Source organism: Eriocheir sinensis, chromosome 65, assembly GCF_024679095.1.
Source record: "Eriocheir sinensis breed Jianghai 21 chromosome 65, ASM2467909v1, whole genome shotgun sequence".
NCBI lineage: Eukaryota > Metazoa > Arthropoda > Malacostraca > Decapoda > Varunidae > Eriocheir > Eriocheir sinensis.
Genome location: NC_066573.1, coordinates 6,782,746 through 6,793,959, shown reverse-complemented (window position 1 = coordinate 6,793,959; position 11,214 = coordinate 6,782,746). Strand labels below are relative to the sequence as shown.

The 11,214-nt window shown below is 46.7% G+C and overlaps 1 protein-coding gene across 22 annotated transcripts in view; it reads left to right on the top strand.

Moving 5' to 3' along the window:
* The window catches only part of LOC126987553 (F-actin-uncapping protein LRRC16A-like), a 108,743-nt gene that overhangs the window by 41,216 nt on the left and 56,313 nt on the right, over positions 1-11,214 (top strand). The gene's annotated exons all lie outside the window — the stretch shown is intronic.

Sequence of the window (11,214 nt, the reverse complement as noted above, 5' to 3'; positions counted from 1 at the left end):
CATAAAACTACCCCTGGAAATGCCCCAAACTCCCACGAAAGCCTTGTCAACTGTGTGCTTGGGTTAGGTCAGGGCTGTGTGAATGTTCAGAAGGGTCAAACTACCACCAGGGTCATAAAACTACCCCTGGAAATGCCCCAAACTCCCACGAAAGCCTTGTCAACTGTGTGCTTGGGTTAGGTCAGGGCTGTGTGAATGTTCAGAAGAAGGGTCAAACTACCACCAGGGTCATAAAACTACCCCTGGAAATCCCCCAAACTCCCACGAAAGCCTTGTCAACTGTGTGCTTGGGTTAGGTCAGGGCTGTGTGGATGATAGAGATTTCCTTCCTGTCTAGCTATCCTTCATTGTCTGCCAAGTACGGGGTTTTAATTATCTCATTTGTGAAGGCCATTTGCTAGGCTGCTTCTTATATCACCTGCGGATGTGTTTTGTGTTGGGTTAAGATTGTATTGACGATAAGTATCTCTGTCAGGGCTAGTTTTCCTTCGCCCCATGCCAAATAGTGTTTATAACCAGCTTGCTTTATTTTTTTTTTTTTTTTTTATTGTTTTACGTCTCAGCCTATTGCGCCGGTACGCTTGCTTGAGGGGCCTGGATGGTATTCGACCCCAGCCCTTCATGGCGCAGGCAAGTGTTTATAGTGGCGCCATCTTCTCTTGTGGTGGTATAAGGATGTATCAGTGAAGGTTGCATCCTGCCCTTCACTGCCCTTCTCTTTCTTTCCTATCACCACCAATAGACGCCCTTCCTTTCCCTTCCCTTCCTCTCCCTGCCCAATTATCACACAAGACGCCCTTAACTTCCCTTCCCTTCCTCTTCATTTCCATCATCACCACAAGACGCCCCTCCCTTCCCTTCCTTTCCTCTCCCTGCCCATCATCACCACAAGACGCCCTTCCCTTCTCTTCCCAGGGGTGTTTTTATGACCCTGGTGCATGGTAGTTTGACCCTTTTGTACCGTGAGCGTTAAAAACAGTCTCATTACAACCCGATTGATCTTTATGGCCTTGGAAATGCTTGATGAGAGAGAGAGAGAGAGAGAGAGAGAGAGAGAGAGAGGGTGGCGTCTGACTGTTGGTGGTAGCGAGAGTTCTAAGTGCTAATCGGTTCACGGATAGAGAAATTCATATCCGCCGGGGTTGTTTATTTGGACAAACATACAAAGGTCATTAGGACAAGCACAGCACATAGAATAGGTGTTTGTTTGTGTATGCGTTTGTGTAGATATAGTGTAGTTTAGATAACATTTATGTGTCGGTGTATATGTGGAACAATATGTATGAGGAGTGTATAGCAGGACGTGGACGGACAGTAGAAGATAAACGAGTAACAAGAAAAGTTAACAATGAAGACGCGACATAACACAGGGAGACAAGGGTAGCGACAATGAACATACACTTAACGAGTCTGTGCTTGCAGCGCCACATTTTCTTTGTCTCACCGGAGGAGAGTATGCGACCGTTTGAGCGGTGACTTGCTACATGACAACACAGAGACCGACCACTAGGGAGCATCGAGTTGGGGCGTCGGTAGGTGGAGCGGGGAGAGAGCAGAGAAGGGGAGGACAGGAGGGAGGGAAGGTACGTCGCCGCGTATTATCCCGGCGAGGCTGCACCTTCCCGCGGCTCAACTGCATGGCGGCATTGATGGGCTTCGGCGGGTGTTAGGGTGGCGGCGGGGTAGTTTTGTGGCCCCATATTGATCGGATTAGCTGGGCCTTGTGGGGAGGGTGCTGGGAAGGGAGATCAAAAGAAGGGAAGGGATGGAAATGAAAGGGAAGGGAAGGGAGATGAAAAGAAGGTAAGGGATGGAAGGGATGGGCGTTCTTGTGGTGGAGATGGGAATGAAGTGATGGGAGGGGCGTCTTTTGATGGTGATGGGAAGGAAATAAAGGGAAAGACAGACAGCGATCTCCAGAGTCTACATTTAGGTCGTCCTCGGATGCTGGGACTCAGAATAACACATCTCATCTCAGCGTACAGGGCCCGGGATGCTGCCTCTCAGTATAACAAGCCTCTCTCACTATAACAAGCACGATTTCAGCACACAAGTCCCTCACACACACCTGGGAGACACAGCATTCAAGGCCACGTGTAATGCATCGAGGTGTAATTGCTCTTATATCTGTATTTTGAGTTTGAAGTATATATAAACAAAGACTAACCTCAATGATATATCCGTCTATGTCTCGGGCGATCAGACAGATAAAGAAAAATAGAACTCCCTTTCCCTTCCTTTCTCTTCCCTTCCCCTTCCTACCACCACTACAAGAAGCCCTTCCCATCTCTTCCCCTTTTCACCATCAACACAAGACGGCCCATCCCTTCCCTTCCTATCCTATCCCTTCTCTTCCCGTCGTCTATGTCTGTGCAGGCGATCAGACAGAGATTAACAAAGATAAAAGTCGCTAAGCTCTTTCGTCTGTGTATCTGTGCAGGGGATGAGACACAGTGAGATAAGGAATGATATAACACTACTGTCGATATTGCCAAACGTTTCCTGCTCCCAAAACCAATACTTCCAAAGGCCGAAGAAGAGGTTGGTCAGTCGGGTTTTAATGAGTGTTTTTTAGGTTCAGGTACAGAAGAAGGGTCAGACTACCACCAGGGTCATATAACTACTACTACTACTACTACTACTACTACTACTACTACTACTACTACTACTACTACTACTACTACTACTACTACTACTACCACTTCAGATAGTAATAATAATAATAATAAAAATAACATTGCGTAACTTTTTTTTCTGAGACACGGGAGACAGTATCGGGCCAAGAGTGTTTTGATGTGAATAGAGGAGTGTGCCTGGGACGTGTGTTATCTCTCTCTCTCTCTCTCTCTCTCTCTCTCTCTCTCTCTCTCTCTCTCTCTCTCCCGTGTAACCAGTCCTCTCCCTTTCCTCTCTCCCTCCTTCCCCGTTAGTGAATAGAACGCCACTGTGAATAAGTAACGGAAGTAGGGGAAGAGGAGGAGGAAGAGGAAGAGGAAGAGGAGGAGGAGGAGGAGGAGGAGGAGGAAGTAGAGAAAGAAGAGAAGGAGGAAGAAAGAAAGGAATATGAGAGAGAGAGAGAGAGAGAGAGATGACTGCCATCCGTCACCTTTCTCTCCCCCCCCCCGCTCCCCTCCCCCCTCCCCTCCTAGTCCCCTCATTATCTCTCCTTCCCCTTTATCTCCATCTTCCTCTTCTCTTCCTCTTCCTTTCTCCTCTTCTCCATCCCTCTTCTCTCCTCTTCCTCTTCCCTTCTTCTCTCCTCTCCCCAATCTTCTCCCTCCACCCCTTTTTATCTCTCTCCCCTTCCTCTTTCCTCCATACTCTCTCTCTCTCTCTCTCTCTCTCTCTCTCTCTCTCTCTCTCTCTCTCTCTCTCTCTCTCTCTCTCTCTTCCTTCACCTCCCTTCCCTTATCATCTCTTCTTCTCTATTCTTCCTTTTCCTCCCTTCTCCTCTCCTCTTCCCTCCTCCCTTCTCTCCTCTTCCCTCCCTCCTCTCCTCCGTATTCCTCCCTTCTTCATTAATGCAGAAACAGAGAGAGAGAGAGAGAGAGAGAGAGGAAGATCCAGTTTATCTTTTATTGCTATGTATAGAGAGAGAGAGAGAGAGAGGGAGGGAGGGAAGCACTCTGACTCCCCCTCCCCCCCTCCATCCCATTTTTTTTCTTTCCTCCTCCTCCTCCTGTCTTCTCTCCCTCTCTTGTTTTTTTCTCCGTTTTCTCTTCCTCCTTTCCTTCTGTTTCTTTCCCTCTTGTTTCTTTCCTTTCTCTACTTTTCCTCCTCTTCCCCTTTCTCTCCACTTGCCTTCCTTCCTTCTTTCCCTTTCCTCTCTTCCCTTCCTCCTCCTCCTACTCCTCCTCCTCTCTTCCCTTTCTTTTTGTCTTTAATTAGTAATGCTCTTTTTCCATCTTCTCTCCTTCACACGCTCACCATCCCTCTCTTTCCCTCCTTCCCTCTCTCCCTCCCTTCCTTCTTTCCCTCCCTTCCTTCTCTCCCTCCCTTCCTCCCTTCTTTCGTTCTTTCCCTTCCCCGTCCTTCTCACACTTTGCTTAATATATGTTCGTTATTGCTAGTTCATCCTTTCCTTCCTTCCTTCCTTTAATTCCTTCATTCCTTCCTTCTTTCCTTTAATTCCCTTCCTTCCTTCCTTTAATTCCCTTCCTTCACTTCCTTTCCTTTCCTCCTTCCTTCTTTCTTTCCTCTGTTTTAGCTTATGTTCTTGCGTGTGTGTGTGTGTGTGAGAGAGAGAGAGAGAGAGTGGGGTCATCTGTGAATGCCTCGTTGTCGGGGAGGGCGTGTGTGAGTGAGGGCATTCCTGAAAGACAAAGGCGATTGATGTAGCCAACACGAGGTGACGAAATGACCGCGTAACTAACAGGAGGAGGAGGAGGAGGAGGAGGAGACTAAAAAAGAACGAGAGGGATAGAAAAGAAAGAAAATGACAGCATGATTGACTACGAACACACACACACACACACACACACACACACACACACACACACACAGGAAGGGAAAGGAATGCGTTTAATATGGTATATATAATTAAAAAAAAAAAATGTCCTCTCAAACAGTAACTCCATCACCTGTCAAACTAAGCCTCGTGGTACAGCAAAATTAGCCCCCTTTAGCGCAACCCAAACCCCCCATCGGTAACCCGGCCCCGTCTGAACCAGTAGTACGTGGAGGGGTGGGGGTGGGGGGGGCTGGTCTTTCTCACGGGGCGGCGGGGGGCAGGGGATAGGTGATGTAGGTTAGGGAGAGCTGTTAGCGAGTGAGCCATCCATCCAGTCAGTCAGTTAGCCAGTCCGTCAGCCTCCCGCCCACACTCACACGCGTACCGCCTTTTGTTGTGCTTTGTGTGTGTGTGTGTGTGTGTGTGTGTGTTGGTGGGTGGGTGGGTGGGTGTGTAACGCGTCGCTTCGTAGGAGGAGGAAGAATAGGAGAAAAAAGTTGAAATTAAGTGATTGTGTGTGTGTGTGTGTGTGTGTGTGTGTGTGTGTGTGTGTGTGTGTATGAACGATTGAGTTGCAGTAACCACAGAATATCAGTATCGAAGCGTTATTATTATTATTATTATTATTATTATTATTATTATTATTATTATTATTATTATTATTATTATTATTATTATTATTATTATTATTATTATTATTTCTACTACCACTAATACCACCACCACTACTACCACCATTACTACTACTACTACTACTACCACTACTACTACTACCTCAACCTTTACCACTACCACCATTAATACTTTCCACGATCAAGACGGACAGACGTACTTAGCTGCCCTCACCTTCTTCAACTCTCTGGAACTCTTTATCACACTCAAGGGAGCTACTGAGGCGGGTCTTGTTTCACGCTCGTCTTACCCGACGCGTGTCACTCAGCTGGTGGTGGCGGTGGAGGGGAGGGAGGGAAGGATCATTGCGCGTGGTGGTATCTCTTTGCTACTTCGAGTCGATTCCACAGTCCAACACAGTGTCTTCGTAACAGCCCGAACCAAACTATAGAATCCCAAACAATCCAAAATGGGGAAGTCTTCGGTGCCACACTAAATACACAAGACTTTTCTAGTATAGTTTCATCAAATTTGTGAACTTAATATAAACACCAGACACTGTACAAGGAAATTTCGAAGGCGCTGGTACTGGTTTGGGAGCTTACTAACCCATCATGGGGAACTGTGAAACTGGACTTGGACTGAAGGAGGTGGAAGCGGGCAAGACTGGCGATGTAGTCATTCATTCATTCATTTTGCCTTTCCCTCATAATTTTACTTCATTTTTCTTCTCTTTTTTTTCTTCTCCTTTGTTCTTGATATTGTTCTCTGCTTTTCTCATCCTCTTTGTAGGGTATCGCTGTTCAGGAGAAAAGAGGAAGAGCTGGTATATCATTCGGCAGTATTCCAAGCCCTCTCGTAACTATAATGAGACTTCGGAAGTATGGGCGCCTTAATACTACGTCTGTTTGAAAAGGCTCTCGTGGAAGCTTTTTTGGGGGGTGGGGTGGGGTGGGGTGGGGGTGATTTTCGTGGGCTGTTTTGGGATCCCAGTGGTAGTGTTACAGACGTTTTTAGCTTCCACAACAAGTATTTCCAAAGGTCGAGTTCTCATCAGCGTTCCTCACATTCAAGGTACGGAAGCCTCGTCAAACTATCACCCAGGCTCATAAAACAACCCATGGAAATACCCCCCCCCCAATCCCCCCAACCACACACACACACACACACACAACCTCTACGATAGAAAGCCTTATCAAATCAAACGTGGGTGTGTTATTCCGGAAACGTTTGGGACACTGAGCCTTTATGAACGTTTGTACTGCTTAAAGATCTCGTGTGTGTGTGTGTGTGTGTGTGTGTGTGTGTGTGTGTGTGTGTGTGTATAGAAAGCCTTATCAAACGTGGGTGTGTTATTTCCGAAACTTTTGGGACACTGAGCCTTTTATGAACGTTTGTACTGCTTAAAGATCTCGTGTGTGTGTGTGTGTGTGTGTGTGTGTGTGTGTAGTATCATCTCGTAGCTTCCCGTCACATACGAGGCGTGGGAACCAGTTTATTACACCTGTATTGAGACGACTCTTGATTAAACTCTACCTGACATTCCTTTCCCCTCGGCCTTCACGAGTTTGATGATCGGTTCATTATGTTTTCACTTATTTTTACTTTTCTTATATTGTTTTGGTCTGTAATATATGTAAGAATAGACGTGCCTGGGTGTGGAAGATTGAGATAGATACGTAGATTGATGGATATAGATGGATAGATAAATAAAGGTAATTCATCCGAAGTTGATTTTTAAAGTAATTCATTCCTTGTTATGTTAGGTTAGTTTAGGCTAAATTAGGTTTATATCAGTGTGTCACGCTAGAGGTTTTGTCCTACTACTACTACTACTACTACTACTACTACTACTACTACTACCACCACCACTACCACTACCACTACTACTACTACTACTACTACTACTACTTGGCAAATCCGTATCTTTCTTAAAACCGAAACACTAAACAGTCACAACCTCTTGGATTCAGAACCTGTTATCAAGTGGTTTCAGTATGACGCAGTATTTGTATAGAGGGTTTGTATAAGTATTTGAATAAGGGACACAGTGTTTGTATAAGTATTTGAATAAGGGACAGTTTTTATAAGTATTTGTATAAGGGTTCGGGTAAGGGGTTAGATTTGACACTCGTCGGCGTGGGGGGGTTAGAATTGGCACTCGTTAAGGGGGCCGTTTATACCTGACACTCTTTTGCGTGGGATGGCTAAAATTGGCACTTATATGGGTGGGAGGATGAATTTGGCACTCGTATAGGTTGGTATTTATATCTGGCACTTGTGGAGAGTGAGTGAGTGAGTGAGTGAGCGAGTGACTTGAGTGAGTGAGTGACAAGTCGGGGTTAGGTAGCAACTGTACCATCATCACCATCACCATCACCACCACCACCATCACCACCGCCACCCCAACCACCACCCCAACCACCACCAACCAGCAACTTCTTCCCGCTAACCTTACTCCCTCATCACCACCACCATCACCACTACCACCCTCCTTACCCAACTCACCACCCTCACTGACCCTCACCACCTAACCACCATGTCAGCCTCCCTCACACAATGTATATACAAATTGCAAGTATAATAAAATGTTCCAAATGTTTCAAATGTTTCCCCCTCACCATCCACCACCCATACTCTACCCCACTCTACTTCAGCACCCACCACCCTCACCACCCACCCCCACCCTCACCACCACGGCATAAGGCACACGAACACCGCCTCATCAGGGCCCCGCAGCCGTCGCATGATTGTGGTTCACCGCCCAAAGCTTACTCGGTCATGCGGTATCTAAGCTGGACCACTTCTTCACGCTTCTCTAGTTGGCGGGACTCACAGATGCTGCTCCTGGGCCTTCTATATAGTTTGCCTCCTCTCCCTCCCTCCCTCCCTTACTGTCTCTGCGTCTGTCTCTCTCTCTCTGTCTGTCTGTATGGATGTTGCTGTCTCTATCTCTGTCTCTCTCCTTCCTTTCAGCATATGCGTGTCTCATTCATCCATTCATTTTGGCTTTTCCTCTTAATTTTTCTTTATTTTTCTCTCTCTCTCTCTCTCTCTCTCTCTCTCTGTCTCTCTCTCTCTCTCTCTCTCTCTCTCTCTCTCTCTCTCTCTCTCTCTCTCTCTCTCTCTCTCATACCCATTCACCCTTCCTCCTCCTCCTCCTCCTCCTCCTCCTTTCTCACGCTCTCCCAGTCTTAAATTAATTCCCTTCATTCTTTTTAATTTATCCATGTTTACTTTTTCTACCCATTTCTTTCTCCATTACTCCCCCCTTCACTTTCCCATCACCTCCCCATCCCCCTTCACTTCCCTTCACCCCTTTCCCATCCCCCTTCACTTCCCTTCACCCCTTTCCCATCCCCCCTTCACTTCCCTTCACTTCTCCCATCCCCCCTTCACTTCCCTTCCCCCCTTTCCCATCCCCCTTCCATTCCTTCACCCCTTTCCCATCCCCCTTCACTTCCCTTCACCCCTTTCCCATCCCCCTTCACTTCCCTTCACCCCTTTCCCATCCCCCTTCACTTCCCTTCACCCCTTTCCCATCCTCCTTCACTTCCCTTCACCCCTTTCCCATCCCCCCTTCACTTCCCTTCACCCTTTCCCATCCCCCTTTCACTTCCTTCACCCCTTTCCCATCCCCCTTCACTTCCTTCACCCTTTCCCATCCTCCTTCACTTCCTTCACCCTTTCCCATCCCCCCTTCACTTCCATTCCCCCCATTCCCATCCCCCTTCACTTCCCTTCACTTTCCCATCCCCCTTCACTTCCCTTCACCCCTTTCCCATCCCCCTTCACTTCCTTCACCCTTCCCATCCTCCTTCACTTCCCTTCACCCCTTTCCCATCCCCCCTTCACTTCCCTTCACCCCTTTCCCATCTTCCTTCACTTCCCTTCAACCTTCCTTCCCATCCCCCTTCACTTCCCCATCCCCTTCACCTGCCTATCACCCTTCCCATCCCTTTTCGCTTCCCCATCGCTTCTCCTATCCCCTTCCTTCCCCATCATCCCTCCTTCCCATCCCCTTCCATTCCTCCTCCCATCCCCTATCATTCCTTCCTGCCCTCCTACATCCTTCCGGCCCCTTCACTCCTCCCCATCCCCTCCTTCCCATCCCCTCCTCCACCCCTCCACTTCCTTCCTCCTCTCCCACGCTTTCGTAATCAGTTCCTTCCATTCTCTCTTACCACTCTTTCTTTTTTTTTTATATTTGCTTTCCCTCACCTCCCTCCTTCCTTCCTTCCTTCCTTCCTTCCTTCCTTCCTTCATCTCTTCTTCACTTGCTCTCCTTATCTCCTCTTTTTCCTTATTCCTGTTCTTCAATTTTTTCTTTTTTCTTTTACTTTTCATACTCTTTTCTTTTTTATCCTTCATCTTTTTTCTCTTTTTTTTCCCATTTCTCTTCTTCATCTTTCCCCTCTCTCTTTTTCCTTCTTTTCTCTTCTCCGTCTTTTCCTTCTTTCTTTCATTTCCTCTCCGTCTTTTCTCTTCATTATTTTCCCCTCTCATTCTCCTTCATTTTTCCCCTTTATCTTTCTCCATTATTTTCTCTTCAATTCTTCATCTCTTCCCTTTTTGCTTCATTCATATTCCTTCGTTTTCTGTTCTTAGTCTCTTCCTTTTTATCCATTCTCTCTGAAGATGATGATGATAGAGTGTATATATATGTGTGTGTGTGTGTGTGTGTGTGTGTGTGTGTGGGTCTTGCTGGCAGTGATGAGACTCGCTTGAACAGTTTTCTCATCATATTGACTAAAAAGCTCAGGGATGCAGTGTGAACAAGTGTGTGTGTGTGTGTGTGTGTGTGGGGGGGGGGCATTGTCAAGAGGGGGGTAGCAGCAGGGCTCATATTTCTTAATGGTCCCTCTAAGCGAGAAAAATGAGAAAAAATCATCACTCACACAAACCATTTCATAAGCATGTGTGATCAGTTTATGTATCATCTATTTTGGGGGGTTTATATCATGGCACAAATTTGGCCCATCGCTGCTAAACGGTAAAGCCACAAATTTGGCCCGTCGCTGCTACCGGGTTAAGACAAGAAATATCGCAAACACAAATGAAGGTGAAAGAACATCAAAACTCAAAACCCAAAACAGTATACGACCATCACCTTTGAAGCTACTATTTCGCTCATCCTTAAAAAAATCATTGCAATCTCACCTCCTAATTTCGTGCTTGAAAATGAAGATGATACGAGAAGTGCACACGATTGCTTGCTAAGGGGACTGTAATGCGTTAGCCTGGACCTGTTAGTGGTGGGTCTAGTCATAGCCTCACCAACATGAACAGTGCTATAGATCAGAACTACACCGAAGACTCCTAGCTTTAGCCACTGGTGTGTGTATGTGTGTGTGTGTGTTGGTGTGGGATTTCTAGTGGCTGCCCTATGGTGTGTGTTCAGTGCCAGAGATTAGTCACCACCACCAGCACCACCACCAATACCTTCACCCACACAGCACTATGGGGGTGAGTATGCAGCCAGAGTAACAGGGGACATGTCTTTCGGCGCCCAAAAGCTCACGTATTTAACCCGGTAGCAGCGGGGATCATGTTTCTTAATGGTCCCTCTAAGCGAGAAAAATGAGAAAAAATCATCACTCACGCAAACCATTTCATAATATATATCGAAGCATTTGTGATCAGTTTATGTATCATCTATTTTTTGGGGTTTTTATCATGGCACAAATTTGGCCCGTCGCTGCTACACGGTAAAGCCACAAATTTGGCCCGTCGCTGCTACCGGGTTAACAGGACTTTCATAGGAGTTTGGGGCATTGCCAGGGGTAGTTTTATGACCCTGGTGGTACTCTGAGCCTTCCTCTGAACTGTAAACATAAAAGAACACTCATTACAACCCGACTGATCTCTATTTTGGCCACTCTTTAAAACCTTCAGCGCCCAAGCTCACGTATTTAACAGGGCTTTCATAGGAGTTTGGGGCATTGCCAGGGGTAGTTTTATGACCCTGGTGGTACTCTGAGCCTTCCTCTGTACTGTACACATAAAAGAACACTCATTACAACCCAACTGATCTCTTTTTTGGCCACATTTTCAAACCCTTCAGCACCCAAGCTCACATATTTAACAGGGCTTTCATAGGAGTTGGGGCATTTCCAGGGGTAGTTTTATGACCCTGGTGGTACTCTGAGCCT